The 25,040-nt window shown below is 37.9% G+C and overlaps 1 protein-coding gene across 1 annotated transcript in view; it reads left to right on the top strand.

Moving 5' to 3' along the window:
• The window catches only part of Galntl6 (polypeptide N-acetylgalactosaminyltransferase like 6), a 1,088,908-nt gene that overhangs the window by 645,836 nt on the left and 418,032 nt on the right, over nucleotides 1-25,040 (top strand). The window lies entirely within an intron of this gene.

Below are 25,040 nucleotides of genomic sequence, written 5' to 3'. Positions count from 1 at the left end.
ATGAGTGTGATACTAGAGGGTGTTCATATTTTTGTTTTGTTTTTAATTAATTTGTGTGTGTGTGTGTGTGTGTGTGTGTGTGTGTGTGTGTGTCCTCAATCATTTTTCGACCTTTGATTTTTTTTGGATAGAGTGTCTCACTGAGCCTACAGTTTGTCATTTCAACTAGACTGAATAACCTTGGAACACTGCAGGTCTCTCCCATTGTTCTCTGTCTCTACCTCCGAGACATGGGATTACAGACATGCATTGCCCCTCCCAGCCTTTATGTAGTTCCTGAGGATCTGAACTCAGGTCCTCATGCTTAGGTGGTGCATGAATAAAAAGAAATAAAATGGAAAAGGAAAGGACATGACTGCTCCTAGGTATGGTGAAGGAGAAAGGTTATTGTAGATATGTGAGAAAGCATAGCCAGAGGCAGGGACAGAGACGTCTGTGAGAGTCCAGAGTAGACATGAACAGACTGACCCGGGCCATGTGGGGAGAGGGGGAGGGGAAGGATGAGGGAAGAAAGGAGGCCAGGAGGCCAAAGGTACAAAAAGGGGTAACCATAATGTCTGAATTATATAGGGAAGAGCCTTTTGGGGCAAGAGCAATCCAGCCCCTGGGCTTGAGAGTCCAGGGTAGAGAGCAAGGTGTGCCAGTCATACCCTGTAACAGGTAGGGACTGAGGAATGCTGGGAGAACCTGGCAACCAGGTCCACTTCGATATGTTGAATAGGCACCTCAGCTATTTGACAGGCAGTAAGCATCACCCCACCACCCGCAATCTTCTCAGCCCCCTAGAGAATGTTTGGACAGCACTTTCTCCTGCACAATTTACCTCTCAGCAGGCAATGAGTGTTCCAATATATGTAACTGTATCATAATAGATTTAAGGTTTTATTATATTTTTGACCTGTACATATCATATCATAAAGAAGTTGCAACATAAATTTAACACTGTATAGGAGATTAGTTACTTTTGCATCACCACAGAAGAATTCCTGATGCCATGACTTAAGGAATGGAGGGTTTATTTCAGCTAATGGTATTACAGGGTTCAGTCCATCATGGCTGACAAGCCAAGGCCTGGGGTGGGAGTGAGATGAATGTTTACACTCTGCTAACTTTTATCCTTTAGTGGCCTGTCCCCAGTCTATGAAACTGGTGCCACTCATATTCAAAGTAGGAACTTTGGTTAATCTTCCCTGGAAAGGGCCTCACAGACACACCCAGAAGTCCACCTCTATCTGCTAGGGAATACTGAATCCAGGCATTCAACTTGGTAATGAATATTAACCATCCCGAGTCTAAAGGGAAGCTTCCCATATTCCTGCCCAAGTGTTTGCTGAAGTGAGCTAATAATAGGCATATTATCAGTAGGAAAAAGTCAGACAAGCTGATTTATCATGCACAAGCATACATAAGCCATACAGAATTAAATCTCCTAGAGGGGCCAGATGGTTGATGGCTAAGCACAATCTGAGCTCTAGGATGGAGCTCAGGTTTCCTGTGTGGGGCTGGTGACAAGATATAAGAGAAAAGAAGTAAGGAGTATGTGGATGTCTTATGATATAGGTAAAGTCCCCCAGGTAATAGTCCTCAAAAAAAAAATGGACAAAATATCAGCCTTGGCAGGGTGTCTTTGACATCTTCTGTCTTTTCCCTTAGGTTAGTACTTCCTTGTTAGTGAAATTTTGTAACAGTTGGAATCTTGTAAAGGTATTTCAGTCAAATAGGGGAAATTCAAAAGACGCCTCCAACCTCAATGATATAGCAAAGATTAAAAGACTGGGGACAATTTCAGAAAAAAAAATCTGTTCTTTTAATTCAAAGTCACCATATTTTGGTGTCTGAGCCTCAGCAAATGCTCTGCTGTTTCCCATGCAAAGTTATTCCCAAATAAAACTTTGTTCTGCTTCAGTTATAGTCTTATGATTTTCCTGCCAATGTTTAACAGAATTGCAAATACCTCAAGGAAGCCTAAATTCTTCAGTTAAAATTTTTCCAGAGTCCTAGAATTCTCTCCCCCACCATCCATGAGAGTCCCCCATTCGTGGTTTTACTGATTTTGCACAAGAAGAAACACTTCTCCAAGCAAAGGCACCAGGTTCAAGATATGACTTCTGTGACTAGAAAGCCAGGAAGTCTCATGCCTTTTTGGGTCATTTTCATGATGTATTTCATTTTAGTAAAATATAGGAACTGAATGGAAAAGGTTATTTGCCTGTGGTATTCCTAGGGCATTTTTCTTGCAACTGAAATTCAGAGTTTTACATTCTGCTCTATTACTTATAAGTATGGTCTTTGACAGGCTACCTTTCTGAGTCACAGTTTCTTGCAAATAAGGATATTCATATTCCCTCATAAATATGATAAATTATATTTCTATTTAAGGTGCAAATTATTTTGCTATAAATCATCATTATCATGTAATTGATAACAATCATGGATATGTGAATTACAGAATGTCCTGCAAAATGACAGATCAGACAGTGATAGACCACATCTGCAGGGGTAGTTCCATAAGATGATCATGGAGCTGAAATTTCCCTACCAGTTATTGATGTTGTATCTGTCAGAATAATTGCTCCGATCCATTATTCATGTCAATGAAAAATAACAACTCTACAATGTACAAGAAGACAGTTTATTTTGTACCAATATGAGTGTCCACAACCTAGGAACATGGATTCAAATTTCCCTGCATGCCATTTCTTACCCACCATGAGAGAGCTTAGGTGAATTTTAAAAGTCACAGGACAAAATTAAGTTCATGAAGCAATATATTTACCAAATATGCCCGTAGACTTGCAAGCTTCGTCAGGGTAGATGTGTTTCTGTGATTCTCAGGAGCTATCCCTTAGCATTTCTTGCTCTCGGGATTGGTGGTGGTTAGAAGTTGGCTAAGTTTAGCAACATATTCTAAGATGCTGTTATGGGAGTCATGATCAACAGGTGGAGGCAAATGTCTACTAAAGGTCATAAGATAAACCAAGATGGTTTGGTTCTTGACCCACAACATCCCAGCTTTCCACGATGATCATTTTCTAGTCAGTGATGGTGTGCAACTGCTTTGGAGATTTCAGTTCATACTCACGTGTCTGTGTCTTTGTCACGCCACCTCTCTACCTGCCATAATATAAGAGTAGAGCAATACGATCACACACTATGCAAAAATAATAACTGACTCTGCTGAGGTTTATGTATTTGTAATATAATATTTGCATCATTATTTTATAGCATACTGCTTATAGTGACTGTTTACTGTAAAATATTACCGAATGTGGCAGCAACATCTAACATTGGGGGTTTACCTCATATCTTCAAGTGATTGACACATAACATCTAGGTCTGTGGATACACTCACACTGTGAGGTTTGCAACAACAACAAAATCACCTATCAGCTTATTTTCAAAAATGTCTGTCAATAAGTAACCATGACTGCATTTATTGTATGTTTTCTTCCCTAAGGATAAATGATGCAATGTGAAGAAATAGAAAAATGTGGCATCTTTGTGACATTTGAATAGAAATAATATCAACAATTCCACAAAAATACTTTGTACTGTCACAATAGTTTTTAGCTTTTCATAAGAAAAGAAGACATTATACTATCTTACAGAATACTGTGAATGTAAACAGTATTCATAGAATGTCTGTACATTTGTAATTGGACTTCCTGTCTGCTATATACAAGAGTCACTGAACAGAAGTTTTATAATAACAAACAAATGATCACAGTTTTGATTTCAGGAAGGTCTTGGTTTGGGTCAGTCCTATTGTATTTAAGCTTGCTTGTGTTTGCATCACAGCAATTACCTTTAGTAGAGTTAAAACATCAGAAGAACTCAGCAAGAGTTTGAGATCTTTCGAGTTTCTTTGTTTGGTTAGTTGGTGGGTTGGTTTTGCTTTGTTTTGCTTTTGAGAAAGTCCACATATATTCCACAGAGAGTTCTGTTTCTCAGACAAACTACTTATTGCAACTGTCTATGACCAATGCATTCTTAGATCTACATAAAGCCATCACATAAAGCAAAAAACAGGTCATGAAAGAATAAATGAAAAGTCTTAAAACATTTGGTAAAAGATGTCTCAAATCCTTTCAGCAAAGGATTTTGTGTCGAGTTAAAAATTAGAATTTTCACCAGGATCTTGTTATCTGTTGTAAAACTTAAAGAACTGTGTGATTTAGACAAGGGAAGATGGCTTAGAGGATAAAGTTCTTGTCACAGAACCATAAGGGTGAGAGTTTGACTTCTCAGCACCATACAAAAGATAGATAGTAATGGCGGCCCACCTATATTCAAATCTGGGAGGTGGAGGCAGAAGATCCTTGGGGCAAATGGCTAGCAGTGAACTCTGGGTTCGGTAAGAGACCTTGCCTCATTTTACCCAGTGTCAACCTCAAGCCTACACACACGAGCACACATGCGCACACACACACACACACACACACACACACACACACACACACACACACACACGCACACACACACACTACAAAAATAAATATGTGCGATTTGATTTGCACATATTTGTATATTATCAGTATACTGCACACTAAAGAAACTTGTTTCTTTTGGAAAGAAAGTCACTTAAGGGTACAAGAGTCAGTCATGGCTAACAAATGTCCACAAGCCACCAGACACATTAACTCACATTCTTCTCTTAATTCACCCAAGTGATCAAGTGAATAGGGAGCTGGATATCTGAAGACTGGAGTTAAAGCATCATTTCAGCTTGACAGCTGGTGTTTAATTCATCTTTTGAGCATCTGTTCCCAACTGCCTTTTCTTAGACAAAATAAAACCATTCTTTAAATTCTCAGCATGAATTGATTCTTAAAATTTCCACAATGTAGACATGTTCAAGACACCGAGGATCTGCGTCTACCAGAACTTTCTATCTTTTCTCTACATAAGACATTTCTACATCCACTGAGCACCCTGCTACATCACTTGCAATTCATCTTGATGTTGAAAAGAGTTTAAATGGGTCTTATCAAATATGATCAGCTTAATTTAACTCCATTCAGTTAGTACAGAATAACTGAATAATGATTTGTGAATTTTCCCTTTCTGTTGCTGATTTTATATTATTTTCCCTTTATGGCATTTTAAAAACTTTTACCATTGGTAATCAAGTTGCTGAAACTCAAGGAAGACAGCACTAGGTCAGAATACAGTCCAAACGGAAAGAGGAAAATAACATAATTGAGAACCAGATTAACAGGAACAACTATGTCATTTTCCTGATTAGTACAAAATTTTTAAAAAAAGCGTTTCTTATTTAACTAACAGTTTTTTAAGCTGCTCTTAAAATATTTTAAATGAAAATATAAAAAATTTTTCTTTCTTTCAAGATCCCTCTTCATTGGTCATAGTGTATTTAAATTTTCCATTAATACCCCTCAAGCATGGGATTGCTCTCTACGGAGGTGCAGAACTACATGGGTACCAGAGGCTTTGCCCTACAACTTGATAATTACCCCCTGACAGCTGACACATCCTGCAGCCCTACTTGTCAAGAAGTCATCTAGTCACAACTCAGCCAGTGGTTAGAATCTAGCCAGTTGTCTCCCCTTCTTGAGGCTCATCTTTGGAAGCCAATCTAGTTGAATAATCCTCAAAGGTTGTAATCTTTGCTCCAGAATACACTCAGATGCTGGATCTGGAGTGAAACAGGTCTATCCTTGCTGGATTCTCAGAAGCACACACCATGGTAGTGCCCACATGGAAGACGGGGTGATCACTGCTACACTTGACTTTCCCATAGGATTTAAGTACCCTAATGTGATCAACAACCCAACATAGACCCCATCCATACAGGTCTCTTTAGTACTCCCCAATGACATGGCCTGAAATAGCCTTTCCATTCAAAGCCCTGCCTGGAAAAGACTGAGTCCTCTGTGGAGATGTGGAGTGGAAGACAGAGAATGTTCTTAGCTGCTGGAGGACTCTAGAGCTAGCTGCTTAAAATGAATCCAGAGAAGACAAAAGGAGGCACACCATCATTCAGGGTCCCAAGCCATGACATAGGCTTTGGAGACCATCAAGCTTCCCTCACAAAACAAAAATTCAAAGAGAAAATTGTTAACAATTTCTACATAGTATCTACAAAGTTTTAACCTCCAAGAGTATATGGATTCAAATCTTAAGGTGTGAACTGGAAGTATAAGGGTCTATACAATTGAATTGATTACAGCCCCACAAAGGCAGTTGTGACAAGTGGAATCCATTCTTATCAGCAAATGATTTAGAGATATTGTTATTGTTTGAACTGTGAACCCTGAAAGATGTATTGGTGTGTAAACCCCAACAGTTCTGAATGAGATCTTTGAAACTATAGTCTTTTCAAATGAGGTAAGAGGCATTCATTTGGGTGGTCACTAATCCAAAGAGAACAGTGTCCTTATTAGAAGACAGAGAGCCATGAAGTGTTATGTGATGATAAAAATAGAGTAGAATAAAAAAAAGTTAAGGACCATGAAGAATTAATGACAGCAGAAAAGCATACAGAGGCATGTATCTGTCTTTTCTCCAGAGATATATAAAAACATGATCCTGTGGCACTTTGATTTTTAATGTCGTCTCAAGAATTTTGAGAGAATAAATTCTGAGTATTTTACATCATCTATTTTCTAGCAATTTGTTACTATAGACACACACACACACACACACAAACACACACACACACACACACACACACACACACACACACACACACACACACGCACAGGTGCAAGCTCCAAAAATTATTATAAATAATATGGTCTCTTTCTCAGTTGCTATTTCCACATGCAACCATGTATTTACAATTTTAATTTGCATCAAGGATTCTTCAAGTTTATCCTGAACGAAATTGGAAGCTTCAAGAGATATTTAATTATGATAAATTATTTATAATGCATTTTATTTTAAGAAGTGAAGATATGGCTATATAAAATATATAATATGTATACAAATATTATAGTTACATTATATATATATACATATATAAAGTTTTGAGAACAATATAGGGAGTGATCCAGAAGACAGATAGGGAGATGGAAAGAGGAGGCGAAAGAAGGGGAGAGGAGGGGAAGGGAGGGGAGGGGAGAGCTTTATTCCTGTGGTCTGTTATCTTTATTTTCCTTCTATTTGCCTAATTATTTGATCATATAAAGTAGGGATCGCTGTGGAACAGACAGCGAAAAGATTGTAAGAGCCAGAGGTAGTGGATGAACTACAGAGTTTCACATCTTTTAAAATCAAGTAGCAAGGTGAGTTACTGTAATAGATGAGCTTGGGATTTTTTTTTGTTTGTTTGTTTTAATGAACTTAAATCACAGAATTCACAAAAAAACAAAGTAAACCATTTGCATAACATTATATTAAGCTATTCAGGGAAAACAAACTTGCAAGCAAGAACTTTTTTAATTTAAATGAGTCAAGTGTCACTGGAAAAGATTTAATCACTGTTTGGGAGGACTTTCTTCATGAAGTAAATTGTTTTAGATACATCTCCACATCTCAGCTACCAGCCATGATATCATAATGAAGAGTTCAGCTGGATATGGAAGATGAAGAAACCAAATATAGCAGCACATCCTATATCCAGTCTGGTCAGGAGGCTTAGGCTAGAAGATCGCTTGAGCCCACAAATTTAAATTCAGCCTGGGCAACCTATCAAGACCCCCATCTCACATCAAACATATAGAATTAGTATCAGGCATGCTGGTACAAGCCTGGAGTTCCAGCTCTTGGGAGGCAGAGGCAGGTCATGATCACTTTGATTATAGTGACTGTATTCCAAACCAGACATTGTCTCAAAAATAATAATAATTAAAAGTAAAGAAATTGAAACATCAAACACAATCCACACACTAACCTGTAAATTAGGCTTCCGATGCCTGGACCAAACTCCTTCAATTCTAGGCTGGAAACAACGCTTTGGGGGATCCTGACACCCCTAAAATATATTTAACATGACCTTTTGAAGATGTTCAACACAAATAAAATAAATTGAATCTTATGTCATTATCACAGTTATCTGAAGTCCGGTATAAACTTTTGCATTCTAGGTTCAAATTGCAGCAATTATGTATTGACGTCAGCCTGAATTTTAGTTTCCCCAGAAACAGATCCTAAAATGAGAATCAAAAATATAAATAGCTAACATAGGTAGAGTGTACAGGAAATGTCTGTCGGCTTTGGTAAAAAAAAATAAAAATTGTCTTTCACGTTTCTAGAAAATTCCCTAGATAGTCATAAAGATTCTCACAATTGCGAATACACAGAATCAATCAGTGTTGAGGTTTCAGGAGCATGTGTGGGACTGACAGACTCTGCCTCATCTCGAAATTTCATTTTCTGCCCGAAAGCAACAAATCTGGAAGTCAACTAGAAGCATATGGCTCTGAGAGTTCAGCTCCATTGTAATGCTTCTTTTGTAGGATGGATCTATATCTCTATGTTAGCATGAAAGACTTTGACAGTTTTGAAGATACACAAACCTAAAACGAAATTGTACAACTCCAGTCATGTACTTTCATCTACTAGAGGAAGAAATGCTGGCTGAAAAAAGTTCACTTGCCCCCTTTCCCTCTCCCCTCCCCACCCCGTGTGTGTGTGTGTGTGTGTGTGTGTGTGAGTGTGTGTGTGTGTGTGTGTGTGTGTGTGTGTGTGTGTGTGTGTGTGTGTGTATCTGTGTGTCTGTGTACAGGCACCTGTGTGTATGTAAGTGTACAAGGCAGAGGTCAGTATCAGATGTCTCTTCAACCCTCTCCATGTTACTTTCTGAGCTAGGTTCGTCTGTGGAACCTGGAGCATCATGATTCAGGCTAGAGACCCCAGGAGCCACCTGTCTCCACATCTCCAATGCAGAGGCTCAGGCATATGCCCAGGAGCCCAACTTACCTCATAGGTTATGAGGATCTGAACTCAAGTTTCAGGCTTGTACAGCAGGTACTTTCCTGATTAAGTCATTTCCCCAGACCCCTGGAAGTACTTTTTACAAGAACATCTGTATAGTTGGTGGGATTTGTGATTTTAAAATCCAAGTTGCGGAGAACAAGAGCTAAGCATGACTTCTAAAGTCAATTAATATCCTAAAAGGCTCTCTCTTCTAAGTTGAGATCCACATTTCAATTAATTACTTAATTAATTCTTATTCCCTATGTTAAGTTTTTCATACTGAAAATTAGCAGACCTTATAATAATAATGATATTAAGCATGAGATTGTATAACTGGAAATACATGATCTTATATTTATAGACTTATATCTTAATAGACATAAAAATGTATGATGATGATAAAGAATCACATTTAAATTACTTATAGAAAAACATGGTGGTTGCATTCCCCTGACTCTGTCACTGAGTTCATCTTTGAAACTGACTGACAGTTTCTACAAAATACAGACCACAAATAAATAAACTCATTTCTTCAGATTTATGCCTGATTTTTCACTGTGAAACTGCATTACCTGGGTTGATTTTCTATTTTCTGTCAAGTTAACAATGGATTCCATTTAGAAGTGACCAGAAATCCAATTTATTATTTATTATCAGAAGATTTTTTTTGATAATAGACAGTGTTAAAAGGAGTAAGCCTTTGAACAATAGATAGGTCGTTGGATTAAATATCTCAATACATACCTTGGTGTTTTTCTGGGACTCCTACCAGTGGGAGCGGGTGTGTCTCTGAGTTTTCTGCCTGCTCTTGGGACCCTTTTCCTCCTGTTGGGTTGCCTTGCCAGCCTCACTCTGAGGGGTTTTGCCTTGGCTTATTGTATCTTGTTTTGTCTTGTTTAGCTGTCCTCTCTTGGAGGCCTGCTCTTTTTTGAAGAGGAAATGGAGGAAAAATGGATCTGGGGGAGAGGGGAGATGAGGAGTATCTAGGAGGAGTGGAGAGAGGGGAAACTGGTCAGGATGAAATAAAAGGTGAGAAAAGAATCTACTTTCAATTTTTAAAAAAGATACTTAAAATTCACTACATTCACTTTCCTAAATGTGTCGTGGCAAAGCAATAATTCACTACAAACCAAACCCAGCTGAGGTTTAGGGAAAGTAGCTCAACAAGAACTGGGTAGAATATTCTTAGGAGACCTCATATTCATTGAACATTGGCAGAGAGCAGCATTCAAAACAAATCCTGGAAAATTGTTAGATTTTACATATCAATGATTTTAAAATTCACTTACTAATGATGAATTGTTTTTATCTATGATTTTTACCACCATATGAGATTTAGCATTGGAAATAAACATGCACAGCCAAGTATATATATATATATATATATATATATATATATATATATATATATATATATATATGTGTGTGTGTGTGTGTGTGTGTGTGTGTGTGTGTGTGTGTATACATATACACATGTATGTGTGTATATATATTTCACCTACTTTTTTACATCCTGGCTGCAGCCTCTCCCCCATCTTCTCCTAGTCCCTCTCGCCCATCCCCCCCTCCTACCTCCGGTCATCTCTTCTTCCATCTCCATCCAGGGAAGGGCTGGTCTTCTATGAGTATCAACAATATATGGCATATCAAGCTGCAGTAGGACTAAGCACCTCTCCATGTATCAAGGCTGGGCAAGGTGACCCAGTATGAAAAGTAGGATCCCTAAAGCCAATAAAAGAGTCAGAGATAGCCGCTGTTTCTGCTGTTAGGAGTTCCACAAGAGGACCAAGCTACACAACCATAACATACATGCAAAGTGCCTGGGTCAGTCTCATACAGGCTCCCTGGTTGTCAGTTCAGTCTCTGCGTGCTCCTATGAATCCAGGTTAGTTGATTGTGTGAGCCTTCCTCTCCTAGCCCAGCTTTTTTTAGAAAAGATTAATTCATACATATCATTCTGACTACATTGAGGGAGTGGAATGGCCACTGGAATAATCTTTTTGCACAATATGAAGATTTGTCTTTGCCAAAATATCTTGTGGTTGATTTGATAAAGAGCTGAATGGCCAATAGCTAGGCAGGAAGAGGTTAGGTGGGACTTCCAGGCAGAGAGAGATGAAGAGGAAATGAATCAAGGCTAGAGAGAGACTCCAGAGAACACGGAGAGGAAACAGGAAGTACAAGATTGAAGAGAGGTAAAAAGCCATGAAAGAAAATCATTAATTAATATAAATGGGTTAATTTAAGTAATAAGAGCTAGTGGGGAAAGCCTAAGCTAAAGGCCAAGCTTTTGTAATTAATAATAAGTTTTTTGTCACTTTTTGTGAGCTAGCAGGCCAAAAAAAATCCATCTACAGGAAATTATGAAAATTGGAGTCTTTGTGAGAAGCCTACACTCATGCTCTGTGGTATGTCTTTCTTTGCTTCTGAATACCTTTTTTTCATTAACCCCCTTGCTTAAAGTCTGTATCAAGATAACTTTGATTTATAAAGGAAAGCAAATGATGGAAATTAAATCACATAAATCTAATGTAAGAAAAATAGTAGAAAATTTTGACAAATACTCCAAAGTGGCCAAACATAAGCAAAAAAGTACCAGTTAGTATTTTAGGATAACTTGAAAAACGATTGGTAAGGAAAATTATAAACTAGTGCGTTTTGGAGTTGGGAAACAAAATCAAAGAAAAAAGATTGTTCTTAGGAAACAAATCATTAAGCAGAGAGATTAGGGGTGCCGCAGCAGAGACAAAGAGAGAATAAAGGAGAAATGATTATGACTTCATCATTGGCCACCACTAGACAACAGACAACAAAGAAAGGCGGACGGAACTATCAGGAATTTATACCACAGTGAGTAAAAAAAAAAAATACTGCTTTCCCAGACGAAGAACAATATAAAGCCAAGTGAAGACACGGGAAATATCTCTTTACCTTTAAAGAGTTAGAGGAGTGATGGAGGTGACAGATACATGGTATCATCAACCTCGTTCAAAGGTACAAAAAGTGGTACGCGACTTCATTTCTCTTTCCTTTTTTATGCTCACACATTACAACACAAATGAAGTCTCCCTGCTTCAGCACCACCACCACCACCCCACACACCCATTCCCTCTCCCCAAGATCCACTCTCCTCTATTTTCCTTCAAAAACAGAGCAGGTTTGTAGCTGGAGAGTTTTCTCTCCGGGTTCCGCCAAGCCCCGGCAGTCTGACAGCTCACTTATAAAATAAACACACAGACGCTTATGTTATTTAAACTGTTTGGCCTAATGGCTCAGGCTTCTTGTTAACTGTTCTTCTATCTTAAATTAACCCATTTCTATTAGTCTATACTTTGCCACATGGCTCGTGGCTTACCGGTACCTTACATCTCACTTGTCATGGAGGCCACTGGCAGCATCTCCCTCTCTGTCTTCCTGTTCTCTCAATTCTCCTCTCTGTTAGTCCTGCCTATACTTCCTGCCTGGCTACTGGCCAATCAGTGTTTTATTTATTAACCAATCAAAGCAACACATTTGACATACAGAACATCCCACAGCACTCAGAACATCCCACAGCATAGGTTTCCCAGGGATATCAATGGAACACAGCATAACAAGTTACAATAAGACTAGGCACACACTCTCCTATCAAGGCTGGATGAGGTAACCTAGTAAGGGGAAAAGGGTCTTAAGAGCAGGCAAAAGAGTCAGAGACACACCCCACTCCCACTGTTAGGCTTCCCACAAGAACACCAAGCTGCACAACCATAGCACATATGCAGAGGACCTAACTCAGACTCATACTGGCTCCGTGATTGTTGCTTCAGTGTCTATGACCTGCTATGAGCCCTGCTTAGTTGATTCTGTGGCTTGTGTTTTCCTGGTATCCTCAACCCCTCTGGCCCCTGCAATTCTTCCTTCTCCCCTCCTTTGGGGCTCCCCTGGCTCTGCCTAGTGTTTGGCTGTGGGTCTCTGTATCTGCTCCCATCAGTTATTAAATGAAGCCCCTCTGATGACCAGTGGGCTAGGCATCAATCTATGAGTATGGCAGATTACCATTAGGAATAATTTCATTGACATTATTATTATTTATTATTATTGTTGTTGTTGTTATCAATTTGCCACTAGTGTTTGGTTTTATCCTAGGCCTCTGTGCTGTCTAGAATATAACTCCTGGCTATGCAGGCAGTGTCAGGCATTGGCTCCCTTTTGGGGCAGGCCTCAAGTTGGACCATCCATTTGTTTTGAGAGTCAAAATAAACAACTGTTTCACAAGTTTGTTAAGCTCCGAGGTCTAGGGTGCAAAATATGAAGAAATTATTTACATAAGTAACGTAAACAGTCATAGACATCTGGAAGTACTGTGATATAATCAGAATCCTGTGAAAGCAAGCTCGGAAACTATAGAAGATGGAGTAGAAATAAAGTAAAATTAATGTTTAGGTAGGACTTACAGTGTAAAGGAAGGGTCCTCAAAAAGAGAAAATGCTAACCAAATAATTAGATATCAAACTCTTCATACTCACTAGGTGATCAGAGTCAATGAAGTAAGGCATCAGGCTTGTCGGATGGGAAGATTCTCAGGCCAGCTGAAATACACATATTTTTGTGCTTTCCCCAGAGCAGTTTTTATTGTCTTACATTCATAAGATCATTAACACCTGTATACGTTGCATATATCTGTATACTCCTGTTACAAATTTACACAAGCTACTATTGTGAAATAAAGCAAACTCGGGCTTTATCTACTTCTTTTATTTTTTATGTTTCAACTTCTGTTTTCTTATCACTCAATATAATTCTACCTGGTGATCTGGAAAATATGCTTCCCTCCAAGGGTCAGGAAAATAAATTTCTGTATATTTGAACCCTTCTAACAACATGCTCTGATTCACTACAATTCAACTATAAAGGGACATGAACACAGATAAAGAGGAACTGGGACAGGAAAGGAAAGAATTAGTTCCCACTCTGCCAGACTGTACAACTTTTATAAAATCATTTCACTTCCGAGAAATGTAGAAAGTGAGACTTTGCTACTCCTAAAATTTCTGGTTCCTGATTCTTAAATTTTAGTTTAAATTAGATTGACAAGTTAATTGAGTTACATACCCAAAACATATACATCCTGTGGAATTCTATTGATGCCCAAGTTACATCTTGGTATAATGCTCCAATTACTACTAGAATATGTATCTGTATCCAATTATTGAAACAGTTTATAATACTCCTCTTGTGCCTTACTTCTCATAATATTCCTAAAAAATAACCTAAATACCAATACATTTTTAAAATGAGCAAGCTTGACATATTTTAGATATACAGATAATGCTGTATAACTTTTTCTTTCACCCTTCTCTTTGTCTCTTTTTTCTTTTTTTTTAACTCAAATTAAACCTTTACTTCTCTCTATGATCAAAAAAATCTAATAATGGGACCCAAAACCACCTGAGCAATTTAGAAAGCTCATTCCTAGTAAGGTAATAGGACAATTGGGAGGCTCAAAAGTCAGGGTCTTAACTTCTGGAGGTTAAGAAAGTCATAGATAGAAGAAAAAGGAGATGATAAGTCAGTGAGATACCTCAGCAGGTGAAGGTGCCTGCCACCGAGCCTAACAACTTGGGTTCATGCCCCAGACCCATATGGTAGAAAGACAGAACTGACTCCTACAAACTGTTCTCTTCTGCCCTCCACACGTACATTGTGGCATGTGTATATGTGCACCATACATAATAACACACACACACACACACACACACACACACTAGGTTGATAGAGGAGAGAGAGAGAGAGAGAGAGAGAGAGAGAGAGGTGGATGATAGACTTAAAACATAAATAAAGAGACATGATAAGGAAATCAAATAACAAAAGAAAAAAACAATCTACCATAACTATTTGGCATGTGAATGCTTACATGCATTTAAAATACAAAGACGTACTTTTTTATAAAGACTAGAAAGTGAATTCATTTACTGTTTGGCCAAAAAGGGGGAGAGATCCCCAACCTATGTCTCCTTGCCAATAGCAGTATGACAGCGTAGAGAAAACAGGAAACTAAATCCAGGAAATGTCTGTGTGTGACCCACTTACAAGAACAGTGAGGTGCTTTTTCTACAGAGGCATGAATCTTCTGGGCTCAGGAAGTGGGAACTGTTCGTCTTTATTTCCAACATGGCACTGTCTATAGCAATGTTCCTCAACCTTCCTAACACTGTGACCCTCTAATACCGTTCCTCATGATGTGGTGATCCCCAAGCATAAAATTAGTTCATTATTATTTCACAGCTGTGATTTTGCTACTGTTATGAATCATAGTGCAAATATCTGATATGCAGGATCTCTGATATGTGACCCCAAAGGGTTTGTGACCCAGAGGGTGAGAACCTCTGCTCTATAGAGCCACTCATACCTAAGAGTCATTTTACAGAATGTCCACAATTTTCATGGGAATAGGTGGAGATTTTGAGGGAAGCAAAGCAACACCTCTTTCAACTCCGTGCACGATTCTTTCTGGTGGTGGTAGTCATGGCGTTGTCAAAAGATATGACACCACAAATGTCGGAGGTGTTATCTGTCATGCCCATGGAATTAGAATGAACTTGCAGGTTGCCACAAATCACTTTGGCACCTGTCTCACATCTACCTTTCCTTCCCTAATCACCTGAAGAACAACTGTCCTTTGGGCTTCCTGCCCTTAAAAGTAAAATAAGACTAGTTCAGAATATAAATTCAGGTAGACGAGCAGGTAATAATACCAGAGGTTTCATTTAAAATCATCCAACAATGCATTACTTCATGATATTAAAAACAGTGTTATTTATTCATGGGGAAATGATTAAAAATAAAATTTCTTCCAACCCTCATCCCCCCAGAAAAAAAAACTCATATAAATCAGGTTGTAATATGCAAAGAGATATCAAATGTAATGTGAGATTGCAAATACCAAAACTATCTTCACATGCAGCAAAGTAGACACTGCATTTATGCCTCTGTTCTCTAGTCCTCAACAGGAAGGCACAGCCCTCTGCTTACCACACATAGATACTTCGACTCTTAGCTAATTTGCTTTATCCAAATGCTAAATGAGCTTTTCATATCTGTATCATAGGAGGTGCTTTTGGAGTAAGATGCTAATGAGTTGTTCATGTGCTTGTTAAGAAACTGAGAGAGAGGGGTGTTTTGTCCTTCCTGATGACTTTCTAGTGTTGGCTTTTTACCTTTCTGATGAGTCTGGAGAGATTTCCAAGGTCAAATCTAGTCCTCTGCACAGGCAAAACAAATACTGTACCACGGAGTTACATCTTCAGCCAGCCTATTTGTGGTAACATTTCAAAGTATGGGTATCAGGTCCTTTATAAAGATATTTCTGGATTTTACATCTGTCTAGGCATACATAGGCCTTTAAAACTAACCCCATACATTTTAATGAGCTGGGGGAAAAAAAACACTTAAAATGACCAGTAACAGAAGTGAATCCCCTCAGGAACGAGGTTCTTGGTAAGGGTATTCGATGAGAGGAGAACCTGTGTCTTATTTTTAACACAGAAAATCAAGTCTATTTTCACTCGCATTTGGCCCTGTATGCATTGTTTGATCAGTACTGGAAACACAGAGGTTTCACAGCTATGTACATTTGTGTCAGACCATCCTAATGATGATGCTGAGAATTGGGATTTTGCCAAGTCTGAGTAGAACGCTTCATTTTGAATCATCTGTGCTCTAAAGATTCCGAAGTGGCAATGTGCTTTATGATTCGCCATGGCCCTGTGAAATGGGTCAGACTATCTTATTATTTTTTTCTCATTACTGCCCAAAAATAGCTTCAGAGGTCTAAAGGTTCACACAAGGTGTGCAGAGACATTTAACTGAAGGAGATGTCTTTCTTACTTCCAATGAGCAACTTTGTCTCCTTGTCGCCACCACAGCAAGTTGCTCTGTTACCTTGTTGCCTTCCTTTGAGGAGTTCCTGACACTCGTTTCCTTTTTCACAGGACCTATATAGGAAGCTTCCTAATACCATATTTCTAGGATACCTTGTTTCTTGCTTTTCCACCCTCTGGTTCTCGTGATCACTCAAGTCCACCACAGTGGACAAATGTCATATCAGTATAAGGATGATTTTAAGCACCCTTGGTTTTTATCTCTCTGGAATGATTGGAATTTTTCCAACTGTTGGCTTCATCTTCCTCCACTATTTCTACACAGATTTCTCACCCATAACAAATATATGCATACATAGCATCTATCACCTACTACAGTCCTCAAAGGTGTTATTCCACAGGAGTGTGAATTATGCTTGGGTAAGGAATTATTCAGTAGATAAATGGAATTACTTTGAAAAGAACAACTTTCATTCTCTCCTCAGTTAATTTTCTTTGTCTTCTAAAGGAAGAATGGAACGTACGGGAAATATAAACATTTTCCTTCACATGTTCTCTTTTGTTACTTAGGAAAAACAATGTTCTCATGTTTTGAACAAAGTGGGACTGCTTTTGTTTCCTACCACAAATAGATCTTATGGTGTTTCAAACATTTGCCTCTACCATATGTACTGTGTGGAGATAAGACATAGCTGTAGACTTGTATGTGTGAAGAAATAAAATCTCAATCACATCAAAGAGATTCTTGATGTTTAACTAGCCATCTGCTTCACACTACACAAGAGACTTTGGAAGTTCTGCATTCTCGGGGTTTGATTTATTCTTACTGAATCATGAATTAGACTCATGCAAAACTACCCAATGCTGACATCAGTAAATGCATAGTCTCAGAAGAAGGCTAGAAATTTATGCATTCCAGTATGTTTTACTATTGAGGTGTGCATAAGGTCTTAATCTTCAATGCCTCACTTCACCAGCGCATAATTTTTAAAATTATTGAGCATTGTCAACATGATTTATAATAATTTTGTTCTAATAAATAATATTTAACAGACAACACAACCATTGCTGAATTATAAACAGGCAAAGAGTTAAGACATGAATGTGCAACATTTACTACCCAACCATGGGAAATAACATTATCTCCCCCACTTTATAATTTACCTCACTATTCAAAAGAACTATAAACTGGGGGAAAATGAAGACATGAAGGTTGAGAAAAAAATAAGTGAATGCCAGTGTTGATAACTGTAATTCCAAGAGCTGAAATTAAAATTTCCCAACCTCTTCTTCCAACTCATCTTCTACACAGTTATAAAAATTAACTTTCTGGTTAAGCACTTGAACTCTATTACATTTCAACTCCAAATCCCTCTGAATTTTACAGTTGGCATGAGCAGTGATGCCCTAAACAAGTATGGAAAAGAAAAGCTTCCTTTTCTATTCTCTGGCAGCTAAAGTATTGCTTTTCAAATGCTTGAAAGACAGGGCCTGCCCAGTTATGCCATGATGGATAGAGGGATGGAGGAACTGGTGAATGAGGAAGTCAACGCATTAAATGATTTTCTTGGTTCTGATAAGTACAGACTTAAAACTGTGCCTACAGATTGTTGTGGTGAAATTGGTCTACAGATTGTTTATACATTAAGAATATGTCTGTGGCCCATATATTAAGCAGAAGAAAGGATAACTCTCATATTGAGCTAAGCAAAAGAATTGGTGAATTTATCATTTATTTAGTCTAAACAAGCTAATTATACGAATAATAGTAGTAGTAATTTTACTAATTATTTTTTAAAGATTTATATATTTATTATGTATACAGTGTTCTCCCTGCAGGTCAGAATAGGGCACGAGATCTCATTACAGATGGTTGTGAGCCACCATGTGTTTTCTGGGAATTGAACTCAGACCCTCTGGAAGAGCAGCGAGTGCGATTAACTGCTGAGCCATCTCTCCAGCCCCCAATTTTACTAATTATTAAGTGCACGCAATATGTTAAATCACTATTTTAAACATATTTCAAAGATGTGTGTATGTGTAGATTCATATTTACACACACATATGCATGCATCATGTCACAATACTATGAAGCAGGAGTACAGTCTGCATTATATGGACTATAAAAGTGAGTTTCACAAAGGTTGTAATTTATACATCATCTCCATGGGGGGGGCAATTTGTGTGCATGTGTGTATCTGTGTGTGTGTGTGTGTGTGTGTGTGTGTGTGTGTGTGTGTGTGTGTGCATTTGTGATGTATGTTTGTATGTATCTGTGTGTACTATATTATCCAATTGTTGACTGCAGAGGCTAGAAAGGCCTAGTATATCCCACTCTATAGATGTCTGACCTATTTTACTGAGACAAGGATTCTCACTAAACCTGGAGATAACCACTTTGGCTAAACTAGCTGGCCAACAAGCCTCCTATCCCTGCCCTACCATGAGACTATGTGGCCACACCCACCTTTTTATGTAGGTGCTGATGGTTCAATTGTAGGTGCTCATTCTTTCATAGCAAGCACGCTGACCCAGTAAACCATCTACCAAACTCTAGAAATTTTTAATAATATACAATTTATATGATTGAGAACTATCAACCGCAATGTGTTTTGCTTGAGGACAGACTTATTTGTGTGCTTAGTTATTCATTTCTGTGTAGAGCCTGTTCGGAGAGCCTACAATGTTTAAGCCTTGTATATATACTGCACACATGCTGTAAGAAGGAATATTATATTCACTAAAAATAAATTTAAATTTCTGTATGCTCAGCATCGTTGGGATTTGGCACACCCGTGACTATACTTTCTTCCGGTTGTGCTCAGATAAGGACTAGGAACAAGTCCCATCAGCATTTCTCCTCTTTTCCATTTCCTTCATACATACCACTCAATTTTTACTAAATTGAACAAGATTTTATTTTAAAAACTGAGTCCCTAAGAATCGAGATTGTTAAAAGCAGAAAACTCCATTTAGAGCCAGGGTCTTAAAGGAATTTCCAAGTCCTTTTAATATTTTTAAGCTTATTTTGGAGGGCTGGAGAGATGGTTCAGCTACTAAAAGAACTTATTGCTCAAGCAGCAAAACAAAATTTAGTTTCCAGTACCCATGGAGGGCTGTTCACTCACAAGACTGTAATTCTACCTCCAGGATATCCCGCACCCTCTTCAGGCCTCCTCAGGTACACACACACACACACACACACACACACACACACACACACACACACAGATGAAAAGTAATTTTAAAATCCTAACGTTTATTGTTTGTGTGTTTACATATAAGTAGAAGCTGGGGTCAGTATTGCATGTCTCCCCCAATTGCTCTGCACCTTTTTGTGGGGATAAGGTCTCTCACTGAATGCAGAAATCACCAATTCTGCTAAGCTGGCTTGCCAACAAGTCTCAGAAATCCCTCTTGTCTCCATCTCCCCAGCTCTGGGATTATAGGGAGGTGGTTGCATTCGGCTCTTTATGTGAGTGCAAATGTCTCCACATCCATCTTCAGAACTCTCTTTATCTTGTGAAATTGAAGCACCATCCCGTGAAACTCTAACTCCTGATAGCATCACCAATTTACTTTCTATGGTGGGTAGCAGTTCAACTTATACAGATAACTATCCGTGAGTGAGTGTTAGTGGTTTACTCGGCCTTTGACAAAATTCTAGCATGTTTCTAGGCAGGATTCAGTAGCCTCAAACTGATCGGTGCTGTGAGACGCAGTTTAGAACATAAGGCTAATAGGAGGGATCCTGTTCGTGATGCCCCTGCAAGAGTAGCAAACCTCAGTTCTTTTAGACAGTATGCAAAGGACTGAATTCAGTCCTAACTTTGTTGATTATCATCTGTCTTATTTGCTTAAAAATCTCTCACTCCCTCTCCTCCTCCATCTCTTTTTCCTCACCCTCTCTTGCACACACACACACACACACACACACACACATACATACACACACACCATTCTTTTTCAGAAAGGCTCTACTACTGAAGCTCACTCCCAGCCCTCTGACTGTGCTCTAAAGGTACTTGCTCTACAGGTACCTTCAAAAGGTAAATAATTGAGAGATGGTAGGAGAATATTAATTATCTACTCAAGAAAAATCATACACACACACACACACACACACACACACACACACACACACATCTCTAACATACATGCATTTGTTTCTTTTTATGCTGCCATACTATCTTAATAGTTTACGAGTAACTTGTTCTATACTGAAGAAAAATTTACTTACTTCCCCATCTGCCTTTTTATCTGGGACTAATGATGAGGCCTGGTCTCTGTTTGACATTTTTTTTTTTATTAAAGTTAGCTATAAAAATTTCAATTACTAATGGCTGTGACCCTGTAGGCTTTTTTCTTCCTCTCTTCACAACATGGATAGAAATATAGCTTTTCATTTAGGGAATCTATATTTCTGCTCTGACTCTTAGTGTTTAAGCTAGCTCCCTACTGAGCTAAGACAACCTTCCCTGAAGCTAATCTGTCATTCTCAAGTGGCCTTGCTTCTGAAATTGGTTTGATGCTCTCTCAGGAAAGCACTCCTGTGTGGTGCAGGTTCTAGAGGCTTAAGAGCCACTGGGGTGGGGCTTGCCCTAATGCCCTGCAAAGAGTGACATGGTGTATCTGAGCTGCGCTTCCCTTCCAGAGGTCAGAAGGCAGAAGGAATGCTGTATTAACCTTCTGAGGATATGAGGATCTAAAGTAAAATTGATGTAACAGTGAGGAGGCAGATATCTAAGTTTCCGTTTGTCCCTCCCTCTCCTCCTTCCTTCTGTCCTTTTCTTCTTCTTCTTCTTCTTTTTTTTTTGCTTTTTCTTTTTCTCTTTCATTCTTTATTATGGGGCTGTATTTTTTTTTCTGTGTCAGTTCCAACAAAGGGGCAAAATAATTATGCTTTTGCTTGACTAAAACCCTTGGGAAGTATTTTCTTTTTAGAAAACACTTTGACTTCAGCAATTAATTTTGTAAAGATAAACATGGCATTCTAGCAGTTCAACTTCACCACACAAGGTGCTGTGCAGGCACTGGAGGAACTCAAGGCTTATCTGCATAATGAAATGTGGCTATGAAGAGACAAGTCCTTTGTTTATTTAAGAAAATGAAAGTGCAATTTATTAATCTTTTCATAAGAATGTAAAGTATGAACCTTAATAAAAATGGTTATAAGCTAAAGTCCCTGGCCCATGTATGCTATGTGGTGTGATTTCAGATATCTAAACACAATAGCAATCTAAGTTAAAAGAACGTTTTAGTTATTCGTTAACCAGGAAAGGATATTTTAGCTGGTATGAATAGTAACAAAAATCAAAAGTCAATAACTGCCTTTATACTTAATGGTACTCCTTCCTCAGTTCACACCACTCCACAGAAGGACAAATTTTAAAAACAACAAACATATTTTTTCATATTCTTATTTATGCTTAAATTCATATTCCCAGTTCTTTCTAAGATTGTATAGCCAAGACCGGGGCATTTGTGAACACTAGAAGACAGGAAGGTGCCTTCACGGTCTTTTATGTTTATCAGTTTTCACTGTCAGCAGATTCCTGGGATTGAACCAGAATGGTCTCTCAGTGATGCTTAATGATATAAAATTTAATTTTGTACCCTCTTAAATTATTTCAACTTTCTATGCACTGAATTATTAGGTCAATGTTTTGTTTTGTTTGGTATTGATTTTTATGTTTTAAAACTAAGTTTATCAAAGTCCACATTTCCCTCTTAAGCAGTATAGTGAATTTTGGCAAATGTATATAGTGATGTCAACACCAAAATCAAGATATAGAGTATTCTCACTATATCATCAAGTCTGTTTGTGTTCCTGTGGTTCATACCCTATCCTAATTCTCAATCCTTACCAAGAACTGATGTCCTTGTTTTTGTCCTATTATTGAACATGAGCACATCCTGCGAAGGAGGCTACCAGCACTATCACAACTATTGTACCCCAGCTTTTTCTAACTCTCTTTCCAGAGAATGCTGTAATGCAATCTGAACTTTTTACATTTAGCCCTAGCTGATGGCTTCTTACCATATAATAACTTTCTGATGACCAAATTTCACTTGCATTACTTTAGGCATCACAGGCTCTATGTCATTAAGTAACATGAGACCAACACCTACCTGAAACCAATATCTAAAGTTATATAGGTGCATGATTCTTCTTATAATAACATAGATGCATGGATGATTGACAGATGCATGAATGTTTGATGGATGCATGGATAGATCCTAGATAATTACAGTTGGTAAGCTACAACCACAGACCAAATACACAAGTATTTAAAGTGGGCAAGGAAGAAAGCCCATGTACATGTAGAAGATTGCAAGGTTCCACTTTGCCATTCTGCCTTCCTTCCCAAGCCGAGAGCAATTATTTTAGTATAATGGGCATCAGGTCAGGTTCTGTACATCTAAATCACATCTGAGAGCAGAACCAATGCAAACCAAAGAAAGAAATCTACAAATTTCTCTTTTAACTCAATAATATACCATAAATATCTTTCTGGAGTTACAATACAAACTTACTACATGGTCTTGTTACTGAATATTTTTGCAGCACATATTTAGTCAAATTAACATGTCCGTAATCTCTTACAAATGTTGTCTGATGTGCATGTAGCCTAACATATATTTTCCTCCAATATGGATTCATAAACCTTTTTTTGGCAATTATGTGAATATTCTAAGAGATGAAACTATTGGGATAAATTATTTGCATATTTGCAGTGTTGATTGTCATGTTTAATTGCCTTTCAAGGAGAACATTTTATACCTTCATTGTTATCAAAGTTTACACTTTCAAATGCCCTCACCATGTTCTCAATCCTTTAATTTTAGTTGGTCAGTTTCATGGGGAAATTAGAGTGTATTTTTGTTCTTCAAAGTCACGGTTTCCTTGTCGTTCGTAAATGTATCTATTTAGAAGTGTGTTGTTTGGCACTTCCTTGTTTATGAAATATCAGAATATGTAAGGCTACATTGCTTGGGCTCATTCTTAATCGTACTGAATGAGATCTCTTTGTGTTTTAGGTAAATTAGCATCCCCTATATCTGTGTTGCAAATCTTTTCTCCGACTCTTTATTTGCATTTTAAGTGTTGCTCAATTATTGAAGAGTTAATTACATACACTTTTCTCAAGAAGAGTGTTCCTTATTCATGCTGCAAATAAGGTTCACTACTGGGCTTTTATATAAAAAACTGTCGTCGGAACCTCCACACTTGCGAATCCAAATTCAGTCCGTCAGAGTACCACTCTTGCATAGTTCTCTGAAGATGCTAAATTACAGGCAGCGTTGAAAACTACTTACCGTGACACAAATCCCTGGGGATTTAGTTCAAATAAAAGTCCTGGGTTGAAGACTGAGAGTCAATATTCCTGAAGTGCTCCTAGGAGAAGTACATGTAGTCAGTCTACAGTTCACATTTGAAGAGTCATGATTTATAATAGCTGCTTTTTGATTGCTGTTTAGGTCTGGCCCTGCTTACAAGGAGAAACTCTCTTTTCTCCTATGTTTGTTTCTAATACATTTTATAATTTCTATTGAGATCATAAACACATTTGCTATATTTTAGAATAATATTTAGTAGGGATCTAATTTTATATTCCCAACAAATCAATACAGCCAATTGATTCCATACTATTTATTAATGGATGGGAAACTTTCACTAATTTCAGAGTAATGTATTTGTCCTTAACAATCAAAGAAATCCACATGTGAACAATGTGTTAATTATTTAAATACAATCTAAGCTTAAAAATTATTTTCTTTTAGAGCTGGAAGTTACATCTTTCACAACTGCTGCCTCAAAGAAGTAACACATATTGTACTCCTCTAGAATTCAAAAATTATTCTTGATACTTCAATAACAATTTTTGAATAATTATACTATACAATGATGATGACTATGATGATGACGACGACGATGATGTTATGTGTACAGGAAAGAGGGAGTTGCTTCCTACATGAAAAATTTCAGAAATTCAATGAAACAAGAGTTTTAAAAAACCTGAGCTGCTAAGTCCAGGAGTATAAAATAAACAAAAACTGAACTAAGTTTCCTACAAAATGCATTAAGTTATCTCACTGTGTAAATACTTTTTTTCTAAGAGCATAGATGTTTATTAAATATGTGAGTCATGCAGCAAAATGAACTTTACAGATTTAGCCCAATTATTTTCTATTATGGTATTCTAGTAGAAATAAATTTCAATTGAATGATGTAGCCTCTCAGGAACACATACAAGACGTAGACACACATCTACCCTTTTTCCAGTGACATTACAGCAC

This window comes from Peromyscus californicus, unplaced genomic scaffold, assembly GCF_007827085.1.
Source record: "Peromyscus californicus insignis strain IS unplaced genomic scaffold, ASM782708v3 Scaffold_23__1_contigs__length_62951481, whole genome shotgun sequence".
Lineage (NCBI taxonomy): Eukaryota > Metazoa > Chordata > Mammalia > Rodentia > Cricetidae > Peromyscus > Peromyscus californicus.
Note: the sequence above shows the minus strand (reverse complement) of the source record. Positions and strands in the feature narration are given on the sequence as shown.